This window comes from Globicephala melas, chromosome 5, assembly GCF_963455315.2.
Source record: "Globicephala melas chromosome 5, mGloMel1.2, whole genome shotgun sequence".
In the NCBI taxonomy this organism is placed as follows: domain Eukaryota; kingdom Metazoa; phylum Chordata; class Mammalia; order Artiodactyla; family Delphinidae; genus Globicephala; species Globicephala melas.
This window is the reverse complement of record NC_083318.1, coordinates 122,869,172-122,888,022: the sequence shown is the minus strand read 5'-3', so window position 1 is coordinate 122,888,022 and position 18,851 is coordinate 122,869,172.

The window sequence follows — 18,851 nt, the reverse complement described above, 5'->3', positions numbered from 1 at the left end:
ATATGTACAGGTGTTCTGATGATGAGTTGGCCATGTCTATATGACTAATACATTTAAAATACACGTAATTAATAATTAATTAATTTTACATTATTCCATAAAATGTATTCTTCTTGCCTTTATTTCATGCTTATTTCTACAATGGTGACCGCCTCATCTGTTGTTATAAAGAAGATTCTTACTTAACTTGTGTTCTATTGACAGCAAATACCTGACGGATTAAAATTAAAATGTAATTTTATTCAAAGTGTGCACAGTTTGCATACATTTTCATTTTAAAAGTACATTAGTGGAAATACAAAAAATGTGTTAGGTACTTTATTTATATTTTTAAAAATTTATTTTTCTTCTAAGATATTTAAAGCAGATATTAAATTGAAAGGGAAATACAAATTATAACAACAATTTTTAAAATTATTTAAATATAGCTGAATTTTGAAAATATTTTATAAATTTAATTCAATTATGTTAAATACTTTTATAAAAATAAAACCATTTGCAGTTCTAGCACTAAATGTCCATCAAGTTGCCAATGTAAGAATTAGTATCTTACTTTCATTCATGTGATACCTAGACCACAGGTTCTTAAATTTTTTGGTTTCAAGGCTCCTTTAAACTACTAAAAGTTGTTGAGGATTCCAAAAAGCCTTTGTTAATGTGGGTTGTCAATATTTACATGTTAGAATTAATACTGGGAAGTTTTTAAAACACAGAATATGTAAGCACACATTCCATTAGCTTCCAGAGCAATGATGACATTACATTGTCTTGCAATCTCTAGCAAACTCCACTGTATACTTGAGAAAGCATGAGAATGAAAACGGCAAACAAAGTCTTAGTAGTATTAAGAAAAAAATAGCTTGACCTGTAGACCCTGAAAGGGTCTCTGGGACTTCAGGGTTCCCCAGAACCACTGACCTATAACAACGTATTATAAATTTAAAAGTAATGAGAATCGCCTCATACTGCAACATGATCCTTGCTCCTCCAGGGCCACTGTTGCAAATACTCCGTGAATACCTTTGCATCCATGAATTGGAATCTGAAGAGAAGCAAGAAAATGGGCACTTGCCATTACTACTAAATGATCTTCATTATGCAAGGATTTATTGCATTAGAGCTATCTAATAGGAAGGCTAACAAGTTCATTTGTCTTTTCTCTTACTGAAGTACTTCCTCCACTTGCCCTGGGGCCCTGAAGAGTGTTGGTTCCTAGAGCTGAGCCAACTCTCTTTGCCACATCCCGAGGGCTACTTTCTGGGCCTTGTTAGGCCTGGCCAGTGACTTTGCAGTATTTTCTAACTTGAAATTTCATTCTATTCGGGAACTCCCCCTTCCACCTTCTGATGGCTATCCTAAACTCCCCGGGGGGCTTATACAAAATACTGAGTGGGATCCTTAGGGGAGGAAAGTGGGTCCACTCTGGGCTCCTTCTATAGCAGTCCCAACACCCACCCCAGGTCACCTGAGTCAGTCTAGTTCTTGGCATACCACCCATGGGTCTCGCTCCTGGAAATGGGGAAAGTTCATCTGCACACGGGTACCCATCCTGCTGCCACTCAGCACCTTGGGCTGGTGTTTCCTCCAAGACTGCAGCAGTGACCTTCTCCCTTCCCTGGCAGCGCCCTCCCACCCCCTTCTGCTGCTTGGTCTTTCACTTGGACTGCTGCAGACCTGCTCCCTCTCTTTCTTTCTGAGTTAACTTCCTTCCACTCGAAATCTTCTGGAGCCCCTTCCAGCCCCACTTCAGATGGGGCCAGTCTATAGCCTTCTCCTGCTCTTCTCTGCCGTCGTCCTGCTGGCCTTCCCCATACAGACCTGAAAACAGGGCATGAGTTTTCTCTACTTTTGGATCCCCCAAGCATCAGAAAACATTTGGCCATGTCACCCTTTGCACAGGGTTTATTTCAGCATATAGGGGCACAGTACAAGGACTTCATGCTGCATTTTAGTTTTCCTCACCTGCAAACTTTTCTCCCTCTTTTAGGCTCAAAGCTCTTTATCGGCATTAGTGGCAGGGTCGATGAGGTACCTGCTTTGTCTATTCATATCCCCTTTGTAAACCTCTCTAGTGTTACATCAGAGCCCAGGGTTTGCTCTAAAAAGCAAAGTTGCTTTTCTCTTTGCCTCTCTGCTCTGTTTCTTGCAAGTTCCCAGTGGAGCAAGTATAAGTTCCATGTTTCTGAGTCCGATGGGAGAGCAGCGCAGGAACTAATATTGAATTCCTTATTATTATTCTGCCACCTATACCTTACTCACTAGATTTTTCTAGTGTTAAAAAAAGTTCAAATAATTACTTTTTATTCACGAACATATATCAACAAAGGATCTTTTTTCTAAAGGATCCTTAGTAGTTTGGGGGTACAGTCACTGAGGTCATTTTAACTATTTTTCCACCCTGGCAGGCACAGGAATGAGATCCCTAGGGCCACGCTAAAGTAGGACGCCTGGACCAGGCTGTAGGGCTTGGTGCTTTAAGAAGCCCCGACATGGCTAAGGTTTCAGCCACCTGTTCTCTCTTCCAACCCAATACGGTCTCCCTACAAGCCTTCCCCAAGGCTGTCTTACCTGCACATCCCCCTAACGTTTAACACTGAGTATTACTTCAAAGGCTGGCAGCCCTGGAAAGGGAAGCATGACAATAAAAGAAATCCCAAGTGGAGAAGGGTTTGCTTTGGCAGCTGCCTGGTTGTTCTGTAAGTGGGGAGGCGCCTGCTCCACCCTCTGCAGCTCACTTGCCCTCTCAGCTCATCACAGATGTTTTCTTTTGGTCCGGTTCTCTCCCGTCCCTTCCGGAGGCTCCACTTCTCACAGGCTTTTGTAAATTTCCGCGAGGTCCTGCCTCCGTTGATCCCTTTATCTGCTGCCAACACGAGAGGCTCTAAGTCTTGCTCTGAGCCACGCTCAGGAGGGGAGAGGCTCAGATACTCAGAAGGTGGAGCCCACCGCTATTTGGTTCTGCGACTGATTTTAAGGCCAGAGGGCTCGGGAGTGTGTTGAACGACCGTTCTAGCAGAAAGCCTGCCCCATCATGTGTTTCCTCAAGGAACCCCTTGTGGGTCTCCATCGAAATCCTGAACTTCAGCAAGACTACAATTATGTCTTTGTGCAGGGCTTGCAATTTTTTGGTTTTTAAGCACCCTGCAAACCAAGCCAATCACAGACTGAATTCACCCCGCTTATCACCCATTTAGGACCCCTAACTGACTTGCCTGAACTAGGAATGCTTGACCCTATGGAAATAATTTTGACCTTCTCTTGCAGCGTTGGTTTATTTACAATGCTTTTGAAAAGGCCTGAACCCTGAAGCCCAGAAATCCATCCACACGGCCCCCAGGATAAGGGCTTGGACATCCACGACATCCTGGGGGTGTCTGTCCTTCAGGTAAACTTGGAGATCTGGCCACGTTAAGTACTGAGACCTTCTCTTGATGAAATGAGGCCCACACAATCTCCTTATTTCCCTGAAGACCATGCAACAAACTTCCTACTGGGTGGTTCTTTTGCTGTCACTACCATGAAGTGGGTTCATCAGCTGGGGATGGGAAAACACAGACGTGCTCTGTTGTTTTGGGTTCTGTCCGGAGGCTGCTTCCCCCTCCAGAGGGCTCCCTAGGCCTGCCTTCAATGGCTGCCGCCTTTCCCTTTCCCCACTGCCTTCCTCACACCACGAAAGGTCAGAGCAGCTGGACAAACACCACGTGCCCAAGTTAAAGCAACAAAGACCTTCTCTGGGGCCTCGAGCTTATTGATGATAAGAGATTGCTTCCTAAAAGAAAACAATCCCTCACAGTCTACACCTGCTGAAAAACACTTCCTGCCTGTCTGATATCATCTGAGAACAAAACCTGGAATTGAGCGTTCTGTAAATTGCTTTGAATTGGTTAGGAAGTAAATTGTTCTAGTATTCTTTTCTGCTTGCACTGAGCTAGCTCAAAAAGTAATAGAGTGATAGGTGACCCATGTGAAGCTCTACCCATGTAGATTACACCAAGACATGGGCCAGTAGGGTAATTTCCAAGAGACCCAATGGGTGTGTTTAAAGAAGAAAAAAAAAAACCCCAAAACTGGAAATACAATGAGACGGTGAAAATTGTACTCACCAAACTCCTCTCAGAGCAAAAAGTGCTGTATATGGTTCAAAGGCATAAAGTTCTTGTATAGCCACCCAGGCTGGGAATTAGAACCTCTACGAGGCATCTTTATAAATAGGATAAAGAGAGTTGGTCAAAAAAACCACCTTCTAAGGAAGACAAGGGCAATTAATTACTACTAAGCTTTTGTTTTCCTTAGTGAAGTGCAGCCAGGGCAGATTTGCTGGGTCAGCAGAGGAGATGCTGAGTCCTGCCACCCATGTCCTCCTTCTCTGCCAGAGCTTTTGGCATCTCCCTCAACCAGTGAACTGAACAGTCTATCTTTTAAGTATTAGTTGAAGGAGTGCCAAAATGTTAGCTTGCCAAGAGACCCACACATTTGGCTAAGACCCTGGCCCTGAGGAGCCTGCCATCTTGGAGCTCCGGCGGTTCATACCGTGGAGACAGCACTGTTCCTCTGGACAGTTTTTAAACTAGGTGATTCAAGTGTGTCCTGGTTCCAGACTTACCTCTCGGGAAGTGGGTGTAAGTGGGGAGCTCTCAAGGCAAATCTATACTTTAGGGATAAAATAGGAAGCAGGACACCTGTGCAGTCGCTCAGCCAATTTTCACTGGGCAATGAGGGTAAAGTTACTCAACTCCCTAGTTCTCTTACCCCAGGCATTGTCCCATTTCAGCCAAGACCCACCTGAGATGAGTTGGCTCCACATAGAGAGTCTCTGGGCCCCAAACCTAAAGGTCCCCCACACCCTCGTAGAAATTAAGAAGGCAGACGGCTACGGGTGAAGAGCTGAGGTGAAGGAAAATTGGCCTAGGGAATGAAATCATCTCTCAACGAGGCTGGCGAGGCATCTGGGCCCTGGATAAGGCACTCTGTTGACAGCCTAAATGTGACTAACCTCCCTTGTGCCCAGTTATTTGCTTGAGGTCCCTTGACCTACAATAAAGCCTCTAAACCTACTGCATCTGTCTTTACAACAAACTCAAGCTGGAATTCATGAATTCTGCCCCATGTCATTTGCCACTCCTGTGCCCAAGCACCTAGCTCTACAGCTGTAACTCTTTATTTATGTATCCATCCTCTCCGTTAACATGGGTGTGTCATTTGTTTGCTCCCTCCCCCGGGAAAGGATAAACTCCTTCCTGAAAGCTTGTTCTCAGAGCAGAGCTCCATGCACAATGACAGCAAGTACCAGGAGCTTGTATTCACCACAAACGTGGCCTGGCAATCCTCTGCCTCCCCACAGCCAACCCCAGGCCCCCTCTACAGTAAGGGATCCTCTTGGGCTCTGCTCAGATTTTTCACTAAGATGAAAAGCCAATTCAGGGTATTACAGTTGGTCTTTGGTTAGGCAAAAAAAAAGACATTCTGCCAAAATTAAAATGGAAAGTTTGGAGTCAATCTTAAATATTTTTTAAATGAGAGAGTGTTGCATGTGCACATGCTTGTGTGTGTGTGTGTGTGTGTGTGTGTGTGTGTGTGTGCTGGGTCTCAATTAGCGTCACTAGTTCCTCAGATGTTCTTGAACACCAGATAAATATAAGAGAAAGTATCTTGATTTGGTCTGCATATGGGGTTGGGATTCTTCAGTCTAAAGGAGTGAAGTCTGAGGGACAGTAGCCTGAAGAAAGTCACTATTAAGTTTACAAAAAAGCTCAAATGGCTTCAAAATGGCTTAAAGACTTAAATATAAGACATGACACCATAAAACTCCTAGGAGAGAACATAGGTAAACATTCTCTGACATACGTTGTAACAATATTATATTAGATTAGTCTCCCAAGGCAAAAGAAATAAAAGCAAAAATAAACAAATGGGACCTAGGCAAATTTATAAGCTTTTGCACAGCAAAGGAAACCATAAACAAAATGAAAAGACAACTTACAGATTGGGAGAAACAATTTGCAAATTATGTGACCAACAGGGGCTCTTTTTCTAAAATATACAAACAGCTCATACAACTTAATATCAAAAAAACATACAACCCAATCAAAAAATGGGCAGAAGACCACAACAGACATTTCTCCAAAGAAGACATACAGATGGCAAACAGGCCCATGAAAAGATGCTCAACATCGCTAATTATTAGAGAAATGGAAATCGAAACTTCAGTTAGGTATCACCTCACACTGGTCAAAATGACTATCATCAAAAAATCTTTAAATTATAAATGCTGGAGAAGGAATGGAGAAAAGGGAACCCTCCTACACTGTTGGTGGGAATGTAAATTGGTGCAGCCACTATGGAAAACAGTATGGAGGTTCCTTAAAAAACTAAAATTAGAGCTACCATATGATCCAGCAATCCTACTCCTGGGCATATACCCATAAAAGGCGAAAATTCTAATTTGAAAAGATACATGCATCCCAGTGTTCATTGCAGCACTATAGCACTATAGCCGAGACATGGAAGCAACCTAAATAAGTGTCCATCAACAGGTGAATGGATAAAGAAGTTGTGGTATATATATATATACACAATGGAATATTACTCAGCCATAAAAAAGAATGAAATAATGCCATGTGCAGCAACACAGATTTACCTAGAGATTGGCAAACTGAGTGAAGTAAGTCAGACAAAGACAAATATGATATCACTTATATGTGGAATTTAAAAAATAGTACAAATAGACTTATTTACAAAACAGAAACAGACTCACAGATATAGAAAACAAACTTATGGTTACCAGAGGGGAAAGGGGGCAGGGGGCGTGGATAAATTAGGATTGTGGGATTAACAGATACACACTACTATATATAAAATAGGTAAACAACAAGGATTTACTGTTTAGCACAGGGAACTATATTCAATATCTTGTTTTTAGGAAAGGAGAAACAGTTTAAATTGCTGCATGAGAGATTTCTTTATCAATGAAAATCATTCAATATTGGAATGGATTACACCAAGAGCTGATATGGAATCTTCTCTAAGGGTTACTAAAATAAAACTTGTCAGTTTCTAGATAGTTTAGCACTGGTCCTAATGGAAGGAAGAAGGGACATATTCTCCCCTATTTTCAGTTGAGTTTAAAAATCCCAACAATGATTCTCTAGCTTTAACCTAGTTATCTGTTATGCATTTGTAACCAAGTACAAACTGATTATACTAGAAGAGCTTTCTTAATAATACATTATTTATGAGGAGAGCTAGTGTGGACTAGTAAGAAAAAGAATTTTAAAATGTATATGTAATAATTTATGTGTAATCATTAAACTGGGATCACATTTTTAAAACCAACCACACATCAAAGAAAATTTGGGAGAAAACTATATCTCAGCATCTTTTAGACACTTGAAAATAACCATCTACATTTTTTTAAATCTACATTTTAAAGCTGTACCTCTTTCATCCCTTCATTTCTAGTCGTAGTCATACTCTATAGGAAGAGACATGGCTGTGACAACAGCCCTTGCCATGTCCTGAAGGACTTATCTGCCCTGCTTTGCCTCTGCATTAAAAATAAATCTGAGGGAAGTTCCCTGGTGGCCTAGTGGTTAGGATTCCGGGCTTTCACTGCACGGGGCCTGGCTTCATTCGCTGGTTGGGGAGCTGAGATCCTGCAAGTCGTGCAGAGCAGCCAAAAAATTAAAAACAAACAAACAAAACAAAATCCCAACAACCTGAGGATTCATTAGTATTTAATATATGATAAAAGTAGATTGTTCAATACATGATCTTGAGAAAATTGGTTAGCTCTTTGAAAAAAGAATGAAGTTAGATCCTTACTTACTTCAAAGTATAATCCAAAATAAATTCCAAATAAATTAAGTGTCCAAAATAAAAACAAAAGAACTGGCTAATCACTCTTTGGATGGAGAAATCTATTATAACCAAAGCAACCAAGGTGAAAAATGTTATTAAAAAGATTAGTAAAATTCACAATCTAGATGTTAAAAACTTTTGTTGATTAAATATGCACACGTGCAAAATAACAGATAAATTATATTCTAGGGGAAAATCTTTGTAGCATTTGTGAAAAATGGTTATTATTAAAATATAAAACTGCTCTTTCAGATTAATAAGGAAAGGAGGAAATCATCAATAGAAAAATGGGCATAGAACATAAAAGAGAAATTCTAAGGAAAAAAGGCAAATACTAGGGGCTTCCCTGGTGGCGCAGTGGTTAAGAATCCGCCTGCCAATGAAAGGGGACATGGGTTCGAGCCCTGGTCTGGGAAGATCTCACATGCCGCGGAGCAACTAAGCCCGTGCGCCACAACTACTGAGCCTGCGCTCTAGAGACCGCGAGCCACAACTACTGAAGCCTGCGTGCCTAGAGCCTGTGCTCCGCAACAAGAGAAGCCACCGCAGTGAGAAGCCCGCGCACCACAACGAAGAGTAGCCCCAGTTCACTGCAACTAGAGGAAGCCCACGCACAGCAACAAAGACCCAATGCAGCCAAAAATAAAATAAATAAAATTTTTTTAAAAAGGCAAATACGAAATAAATATATGAAAAAATATTCAACCTCACTATTCGCTTAAAAATAACAGAGGAAATTTTATAAGTAATTCAATGAGATACCATTTTCAAACCCAAAATATTGACTAGTAATAAAAAGAATAATATGACAGTGGCAAGGGTAAGGGAAGACTGGCACTCATCCATCCAGCTGGCAGAAGCGAAATGGGTACTTTTCTGGATGGCAATTAGGTGATATGTACCAACAAAGTTAATATATAATTAACTAATTATATATAATTAATATGTTATATATATTTAAATATATATAAAATTTGTATATATATTTATATATTTAAATATATATGTATTTAAAATATATAGTTAACTAATATATAATATATACTAATTTGACCCAGGAATTTCACTTCTATGGATTTATGGTAAAGAAATAATGTTTATTATACAAGGATAATTATCACATCATGGTTTAAAATCTGGACATTATCTAAATACCTAAAAAGAGGTGATTGGTTATATCAATTATAAGATTATCTATAGACTAACACACTAGTCATTAAATACCATTCTGCAGATGAATACCCATTGGCATGAAAATATGTTCAACCTATCACTAAGGCTAAAATTATATGTGAGGTATGACAGTATTAAGCACATTCTTGTGTGTGTGCGTGTGCGTGTGCGTGTGTGTGTGCTGAAACATGCACAACAAAAAGTTTTCTCCGAAAGTATGGTTTTCTGTTTCTTTTCCTTCTTTTTGTTGTTGTTTTCTGAAATTCTGTCTGCACTGGGCATATAACACATACCAGAAAGAAAAGATCATAAAAAACTCCAAAGTAACCCCAGTCTAGGTCTATGAACCAACAGTCAGAAGTGGACTAGTCATCCCATAAGTATTTTGGACTGTAAACTGTAAACAGCTTTGAAATCAAAGGTCAGTCCCTGAGCTGGCCACATGGCCCTGCTCTGGCCTCTGAGCTTCTGTTACCAGTGGCCCCTTTCGAGGAGGAGTGGGTGACTCTCCCGTGCACCAGGAACCAGGTGCTGGCCCAGAAGGAGAGCTCAGGTCGTCACCAGTCAGGGAAAGGAGCTGCCTGAAGACACTCGCACAGCAATAGTAGATTACATTACCTTCAGTTTTTACATTTTAGAAGCTGCATGTGTAAACTGTATGCCTGCCTGCCCTGCCCACCCTGCTATTTATAGCTGTTCTAATCAGAACCTTCCATATTGCAACAATGGAGGAATGACTAAGGAGTCAGTTAATTAATAGAATTTGTACAGCCAGATGCAAGAAAAATACCCAATGAGAAACCAGATCAACAAAGAAGCGTTTATTCCTTGTAAAGAAACTGTGATTCCCCAAATTTAAGATACACATCAACGGTTGGAGGAGATTTCTCAGGCGAGAAAGCAGGTAAATGTCTCATTCTTTTCCTCCCCTTTTAAAGTATTTTTTCAGGTTTTCCTAGTAGATATTATTTTTCATAAGTAACTTCATCTGACAGACAACAAGCATATTCTTCCTTGTTTGTTAGGGTCAGGAGGCTGCAGCATCCGATTGTATCATCCTGGTAAAAGGACTCTCTAAAGCCACTTGCAACCACTTATTGTTATAAGGTCTTGATTTGTAGGGCACAGGAGTACAATGGACAAAGAATAAACACAGGATGTGTATTCTTCACTCTGGATTGTTTAGTGTTAAAATAGCACACAGAGTAATAGCCGCTGGTGCCACTGTAACAGGCATTTACACACGTACGTTGTGCCCCATTTTCAGGTCTACGAGAAATCGGCAACCAAAGGAGGTCTAGACCTGGGTACCCTCTCTTTGCTGGGTTTTAGGGAGAGCTGAGGCCGAGTTCTGTGGAGTGTTGTATGGGACTCCTGAAGTCAGAGTTAAACATTTCTAGCATACATGGTTAAAAAAATTATAGTCACAATAACAACTTGAATTTGTTTAAGGCGGCAGCATGCTAAAAAAAGATCAGAGGTTCGGGAATTAGACTTAGTTCAGATCCTTGCTTTGTTTCTTATTAGAGGTGTGCCTTAACCTCAATGAATTTCAAGCTCCTAGCTGTAAAACTGGAATAAAATTACGCATGAAAAAAATTCATATAGTGCATAGAGCTTTATGTTGTATTTTCAATCACACTCTCATTTGATCTTTGCAATTATTCCACAAAGAAGATATTATTATCCCTAATTTACAGTTGAGGAACCTGATGCTCAGAAATTGAAATGTCTTAATCAGCTCATACAACTCAATAACAAAAAAAACAAACAACCCAATCAAATAATGGGCAGAAAACCTAAATAGATATTTCTCCAAAAAAAACATACAGATGGCCAACAGGCCGTTGAAAAGATGCTCAACATTGCTAACTATTAGAGAAACGCAAATCAAAACTACAGTGAGGTATCACCTCACACCTGTCAGAATGGCCATCATTAAAAAGTCTGTAGAGAGTGTGGAGAAAAGGGAACCCTTCTACACTGTTGGTGGGAATGTAAATTGGTACAGCCACTATGGAGAACAGTATGGAGGTTCCTTAAAAAAACTAAAAATAGAACTACCATATGATCCAGCAATCTTACTCCTGGGCATATATCTGGAGATAAACATAATGCAAAAAGATACAGGCACCCCTATGTTCACGGCAGCACTGTTTACAATAGCCAAGACATGGGAACAGCCTAAATGTCCATCTATAGAGGAATGGATAAAGAAGATGTGGCACATACATACAATAAAATACTACTCAGCTGTAAAACAGAATGAAATAATGCCATTTGCAGCAACATGGATGGACCTAGAAATTATCATACTAAGTAAAGTAAGTCAGAAAGAGAAAGACAAATATCATATGATATCACTTACATGGGGAATCTAAAATATGACGCAAATGAACTAATCTACAAAACAGAAACAGACTCACAAACATAGAGAACAGACTTGTGACTGCCAAGGGGAAGGGAGAGGGGGGAGGGATGGAGTGGGAGTTTGGGATTAGCAGATGCAAACTAGTGTATATAGAACGGATAAACAACAAGTTCTTATTGTATAGCACAGGGAACTCTATTCAATATCCTGTAATAAATCATAATGGAAAAGAATATGAAAAGGAATATATATATGTATATATATATGTAACTGAATCACCTTGCTGTACAGCAGAAATTAACACAACGTTGTAAATCAACTATACTGCAATAAAATAAAATTGTTTAAAAAGGGGAAATTGAAATGTCCTAAATCACATAGGATAAGGACAGGTATCTTCTGATTCGTAGCCCTGTGCTCTTTCCGCAAAACACACAAAATACATTCTAACCAACTAGCAGTCAAGAAAATGAGTTGAAAAGAAGATGGGCAAAATGCAGCTGTTTGTCAGGAGCCCAAGCAGTGCTCCTATTTTTGAGTTAGTTTGTAGGTCCAGTCTGTGTGGCCAATCACCTTTTCCCCCTGGGCTGCAAAGCAGTGCAAATGGAGCCATCCTTGGAAGCATCCCAGGAAACAGGAGTTAGCTGGCTCTGAAGAAGGCCTCTCTTTTCTTGATCCCAGCATCAAGTCAGCCAGGGCTGAGCTGAGAAAGTGGCAGGTGACCACGAAGGTGGCCCTCTGCTTACAGAAGTGAACTCGATCTAAATTGGCCAAGTCAATTAGGAATTTGATTCTACCTACAGCAAGAGGATTTTACACATCAGCACTCATCAGTGGAAGATGATCTCAATTAACTTGTATTGCAAAAATTGATTATAATGTAAGACCAAGGTTTCAGTCTGAGCCACCGTGAAAGCTCAACGAAGTAAGAGCTAATTCCACAAAACTCACTTTGCCTTTTTACACTCGTGGGTAGTTTCATGACGCTAGTCTGGATCATTAGCTCATTTTATTACCTGTAGGGTCTTTTCAGCCTCCATTGGGTCCTTTCCCTGCCAAATTCAGCCTGGCATTATAATTCAGGAGTTTTGAGAAATGTGAAACATATGGCCTGGGATTTTTCTAGCTATATAATGCAATGCTCTCAATTTCATTAAAAAAAAAAACTGCTTCAAAATAACTTTGGGAGATAAACTTTTTGATGTGAGACCACATTAATGCTGATTTCTTCACAGGATCAAATGTCTATGCCTCAAGTCTAAAAGTTCCCTTCTAGATACAATTCTCTTGATAGCATCATAATTAAAAGCTTAAACTCCAAAGTAAGACAGAACTGGGTTTTAATCTCAGTTCCAACTGTGGGATCTCAGGTGAAATATTTATGCTCAGTTTCCTCATCTGTAAAATGGTGACAGTGATTGCACTCACCTCATAGAATTACTATGAGGAATTTGAATGAACTAATATTTGTAACATACTTAGTAACTCCTGAAAAATAGTCATCATTCGAGAACCTTACTGCTATCCTTATTCATCAAGTACTTATTCCCTGCGACGTGGCAGATACTGTGCTCACCCCCAAGGTTGCAGCAGCAAAAGATGGTTCTTCTCAGCAGGCCAAGGTGACCAGTGCCTGATGCATAGCAACTGCGGAAGAGCAGTCAGCTTTTGATAGTAGTAAAACAAGTCCACGAGGGAAACTACAGGAGACCCCAACTCTAAGCAGAGGTCCTAGTCACAAAGCAAGCTCCCACCTAGAAAGTCAACTGATCTGGAGCAATAGCCTTAATTTATAAAAAGTTCCAACTACTGAATTTTAAAAAGACAACAAAGCAACAGAAAAATTGTCAAGGACAGAAAATACACAGAAAGAAATACAAATAATGAAAAAAATAATGCATAAAGATGATTTGAAAATGAGATTCCTATGCTTTCTACTTTCTGTGGACATGTATTACTTTAATAATTATTTTTTAATTATTATTTTTATGTTACAAAAGGCTCCATAGAACTAGGACTTAAAATATCTATAAATGAAGCATTCGCTCTCCTCCTCTACACCCCCCCAGTTACAAGCATGTGTTGGAATTTTGTCATGATTTTGCTGCAAAAGAAAAGGCCCATTGTGATCATTTCAGAGAGTAAGTCTTGGCAGGACATTTTGTAGGTAAAGAGAATGTTAAATCATCATTGTTAAACAAGGAAGAGAAAGAAAAGAAGTTTTGATTATTGGTCACAAGACTCTTGATTGATAGCTAAGTGGGGGACAACTGGTTCTCAGAATAAGGGTTAATCCCGTTAAAGTTTAGCAGAAAATTGCTTACGCATTTTTTTCATTTCCTCCCAGAATGAGGTTGCAAATTAAATCAGACCCAGAGAGTGTTTGGGATCATTTTTCTTTCACATCTTTCAGTCCTCCTTGTCTTCCAATAGTTCTTACTTCTATGATGGGCTCCCTTTCTGGGGAGTTACCTGATCCAGAATCCTGGACATTAACCTCTCCCTTGCATTTTCAGGTCAAATCACCAAGTCCTTGGTCCTATCTCTTAGATAAATCTCTCAACTCCGTGCCCTCCATTCCAAAGCCACCATCACTACTTTCATTGAGGCCCATGTATTACTGGGATAACTTCCTATTTCGTCTCTAAGCACCTGAATCAAAACTCACTGGTTTTTTATTACCAAAAGATATTGCTGACACTTACATATTTCCTGATTCCCCAAGGACAGTGACTTTTACTTTATACTTTGATCACATTTATATGATTTAATATTATTTTTTCGTGAGTTCTTTTTAAAGATGGCTACTATAATCAGGAGAAAATTATGTTTTAAATCTGATAAGTCAAGGTTAACATATAAAAGGGTATCAAAGTCATCAAATCATCGAGTTTGATGTTATTAAATATAGTGTGTATATATTATAAGAGTACTGAAAGAACTGTTCGAAATTTAACTGAGGATTTTCTGTTTAGAGTAAAAAATAAAGGATCCTGCTGTGCCCAAATAGCCTCTCTCCCACAGTTAGGGGGACCATATTTCCTAAGCGGTCAAAGACAATTCTAGTTCCAGGTCATGCCTGTTGTCCTGGAATAATCATTATTCATCCAGTTTGGGCAATAAATGTTATGGTTACTATATCTAGAATGGTTATCTCATACAATTTCCCCCCTTTTTTCTTGTAAAAGATTCCTTTATTTGGAACGTACCCATCATAGGGGATTCCAGTAGGGATGAACCCACATGGTTACTCTCCCAGCCCTCATCCTCCTAGATAGACACGTGCCTCCAGCTTGGCCAGTTAGAATAGCCTACCTCTTGGACCCCAGTTTAGGGAAAAGCGTATGACCCATGCTAGTCAATCAGAGTCCTTCCTGAAAAGTTTTACAGGCACTTTCTGAAAAAATTCTCCTTTATCCAGGTTTGCTCAGTTGGTTGGATATGAGCATTGGTGTTCCAGAGACTACTTAGCCTGCCATGTGGAGAAAGCCTATGTCAAAGTGAGAGCACCACAGTGACATCACCGACTACGCTTCAAGTCAGCTGCATTCCAGACTCCCCAGCTCAATAAGACATGACTTTTTAAAAATCAGTTAAAATAGTTTTAATTAATATGCCCTCTCTCCAGCTCCCCTTACAGTGTATAACATGGACCCCAAATGAAATTGAACATTATATGTAATCCCGTAAAGGCAGAGGTTTCCATTCTTGAGATTTCTTTAATGGAAAATAGAACATTAGTTAAAGCACTTAATAATACTTATTAACTAAAAGTAAATTATTGTTACAGTTATAACCTCAAGGGACTAAACAGAGAATTTGAGGTGCAGCTCTTGCAAAATAAAAGGGAAGTCTCAGAGGAAGAGCAGTGTGCTCACTGTATATTAATGGCTCTTTCTGAGATAAGAATCTGCTGTAAGCACATGATTCCTGGTTATATGTGGCCTATCTGCCAGATGTTGTCTAATTCTCACCCTCTTTCTGACCCCATCCCTAGCCGCCACAGATTCAGGAGTTGGTGTGCAGAGGCTCTGCCAGAAGGTGAGACGGCTGTTTTGCACATCACTTGGTAATTTTTAAGAGCTGAAAATGTAATTACTTTTATGCCACCTCAAAATATCCCCAAGTGAAAACACTTGCATCAAAGCAGCAGTTTCAGTGCCAGGTATCTGCTGCCTCTTTCGTCTGGCCTTGCCCCCTTAATTTAGTTTCCATCCAGACTCCCGAGGGATTTTTATAAGATGCTAATCTGATCTAATCATGACCTTAGTTAAAGTTCCTCTAGCTCCTGTTTTCCTTTCTCCCACCCCATCCCCACATGGCTTCCCAGCTCCACTTATATCAAACTATACACAAGTCCACGAATGCCCACGTGACTCATGACTCCACGCCTCTGCAAACCCTTCCCCTGCTTGAAGGTTTTTCTCTCTCATCCTGCCTGATGGGATGACCTCATCTTGGGTCATCTCCTCCGAGAAATACTACCGTTGTCTCCCCAGACAGGGTTAGTTAGGCATTTCCTGCTCTGGACTCTGTGCTGATCCTCTAATATCCCACTTACTCCTTCAGTGGGATTACTTGCTCTCCTATTTGTCTCTCTTGCTAGGCTGTGGATCCCTCAAGGGCAGAGGATACGTCTTCTTTATCTTTGTAGCCTTTGAACTTGGCATAGTACATTGCATGGCAATTGTTCAATAAATGTTGAATGAGTCAACAAATAAATGAATGTATGGGTGAATAAACGAGCAATAAATTAAGCATAAGAAGCCAACCATAATAGGATGATTACACTGGGTCTCGCTCATGGCTACACACCTTCTAATTTGTTCATGTGAAATTTGAAGTTGTTAGTTTCCTGCCTTCCCCACAGGAAGAAGGGACATTTGTACTGATCTTTAGGGTTTGGGAATAAAGTTCTGTTCATCCTAGTTGTACTTCAGTGGCATGACAGTTCATTTGCCAGAAGTTTAAGGACTCCAATCTGATTCAGACGAGATGTTTCCTGGATATTACATTAGATAATACATGTAAAGCACAGTGTATGGCACAAGCAGGCATTAAAAATATTACCTATTGTTATCGTCATCACCGTCACCATCATCATCAACAGCAGCAGCAGCCTTAAAGAGTCATGTTGTTGGATAAACAGCAGCAGAGCATAGAGGTTAGAGAGCACAGGGTTTGGAGTCAGGGAGAGGGGGTGTAGGGGAGGGATGGATTGAGAGTTTGGGATTAGCAGATGCAAACTGGTGTATATAGAACAGATAAACAACAAGGCCCTACTGTATAGCACAGGGAACTATATTCAATATTCTGTGATAAACCGTAATGGAAAAGAATATGAAAAAGAATATATGTATATGTATAACTGAGTCACTTTGCTGTATAGCTGATATTAACATAACATTGTAAATCAACTGTACTTCAATAAAACAAAATTTTAAAAATACAATAAATAAATAAATAAAAAGTATCTTAATGATTTCTGAGTCTAAATTGCCTAATCTGTAAAATGAAGATGTATTCATTTAAGGAGTATTTATGGATTGATTTCTCTGTGCCAAGAATTGCTCTAGGTGCCTGGGATCCACAGTGAATAAAACAAAGACCCATACCCACATGGGGTTTACACCATCAAAATAAAGCCTATCAGAATAAATAAAATGTATCTTAAAGAAAATGTTTGTGGTGACAAGTGCCATGACTGAAAGAAAAGCCAGGACGTGGATGGGGAGTGGGAGAGGACTGCATTTTAAATAGAGTGGCCAGTCAGTGTTCATTGCAGCACTGTTTACAATAGCCAAGACATGGAAGCAACCTAAATGTCCATCGACAGAGGAATGGATAAAGATGTGGTACATATACACAATGGAGTATTACTCAGCGTTAAAAAGAATGAAATAAAGCTATGTGCATCAACATGCATGGACCTAGAGATTGTCATACTGAGTGAAGTAAGTCAGACAGAGAAAGACAAATATCATATGATATCACTTATATGAGGAATCTAAAAATAAACTGATGGAAATGAAACTTATTTACAGAACAGAAACAGACTCACTTAGAGAATGAACTTATGGGGCTTCCCTGGTGGTGCAGTGGTTGAGAGTCCGCCTGCCGATGCAGGGCACACGGGTTCGTGCCCCGGTCCAGGAAGATCCCACGTGCCGTGGAGCGGCTGGGCCCGTGAGCCATGGCCGCTGAGCCTGCGCATCTGGAGCCTGTGCTCCGCAACGGGAGAGGCCACAACAGTGAGAGGCCTGCATACCGCAAAAAACAAACAAACAAAAAAAGAAAACAAACTTATGGTTACCAGGGGGTAAGGGGGAGGAGGGATAGTTAGGGAGTTTGGGATTGACATATACAGGCCACTGTATTTAAAATAGATAAGGCATTTTCTTTGCTGCCTAGAAACTGCAGCTCAGCAAGCAAGCTGCTGCCAACAAAAAGCTCGAGCCCTGAACAAGACGGCAGAGTAGAAGGACGTGCTCTCACTCCCTCTTGCGAGAACACCAGAATCACAACTAGCTGCTGGACAATCATCGACAGGAAGACACTGGAACTCACCAAAAATGATACCCCACATCCAAAGACAAAGGAGAAGCCACAATGAGACGTTAGGAGGGGCCCAATCACAGTAAAATCAAATCCCATAACTGCTGGGTGGGTGACTCAAAGACTGGAAAACACTTATACCACAGAAGCCCACCCACTGGAGTGAAGGTTCTGAGCCCCAAGTCAGGCTTCCCAACCTGAGGGTCCGCCAACGGGAGGAAGAAATCCTAGAGAATCAGACTTTGAAGGCTAGTGGGATTTGATTGCAGGACGTCGACACGACTGGGGGAAACAGAGACTCCACTCTTGGAGGGCACACACAAAGTAGTGTGCACATCGGGACCCAGGGGAAGGAGCAGTGACCCCATAGGAGACTGAACCACACCTACCTGCTAGTGTTGGAGGGTCTCCTGCAGAGGTGGGGGGTGATGGTGGCTCACCATGGGGACAAGGACACTGGCAGCAGAAGTTCTGGGAAGTACTTCTTGGCAAGAGCCCTCCCAGAGTCTGTCATTGGCCCCACCAAAGAGCCCAGGTAGGCTCCAGTGTTGGGTTGCCTCAGGCCAAACAACCAACAGGGAGGGAACCCAGCACCACCCATCAGCAGTCAAGCGGATTAAAGTTTTACTGAGCTCTGCCCACCTGAGCAACACCCAGCTCTACCCACCACCAGTCCCTCCCATCAGGAAACTTGCACAAGCCTCTTAGATAGCCTCATCCACCAGAGGAAAGACAGCAGAAGCAAGAAGAACTACAATCCTGCAGCCTATGGAACAAAAACCACATTCACAGAAAGACTGACAAGATGAAAAGGCAGAGGGCTATGTACCAGATGAAGGAACAAGATATACCCCAGAAAAACAACTAAATGAAGTGGAGATAGGCAACCTTCCAG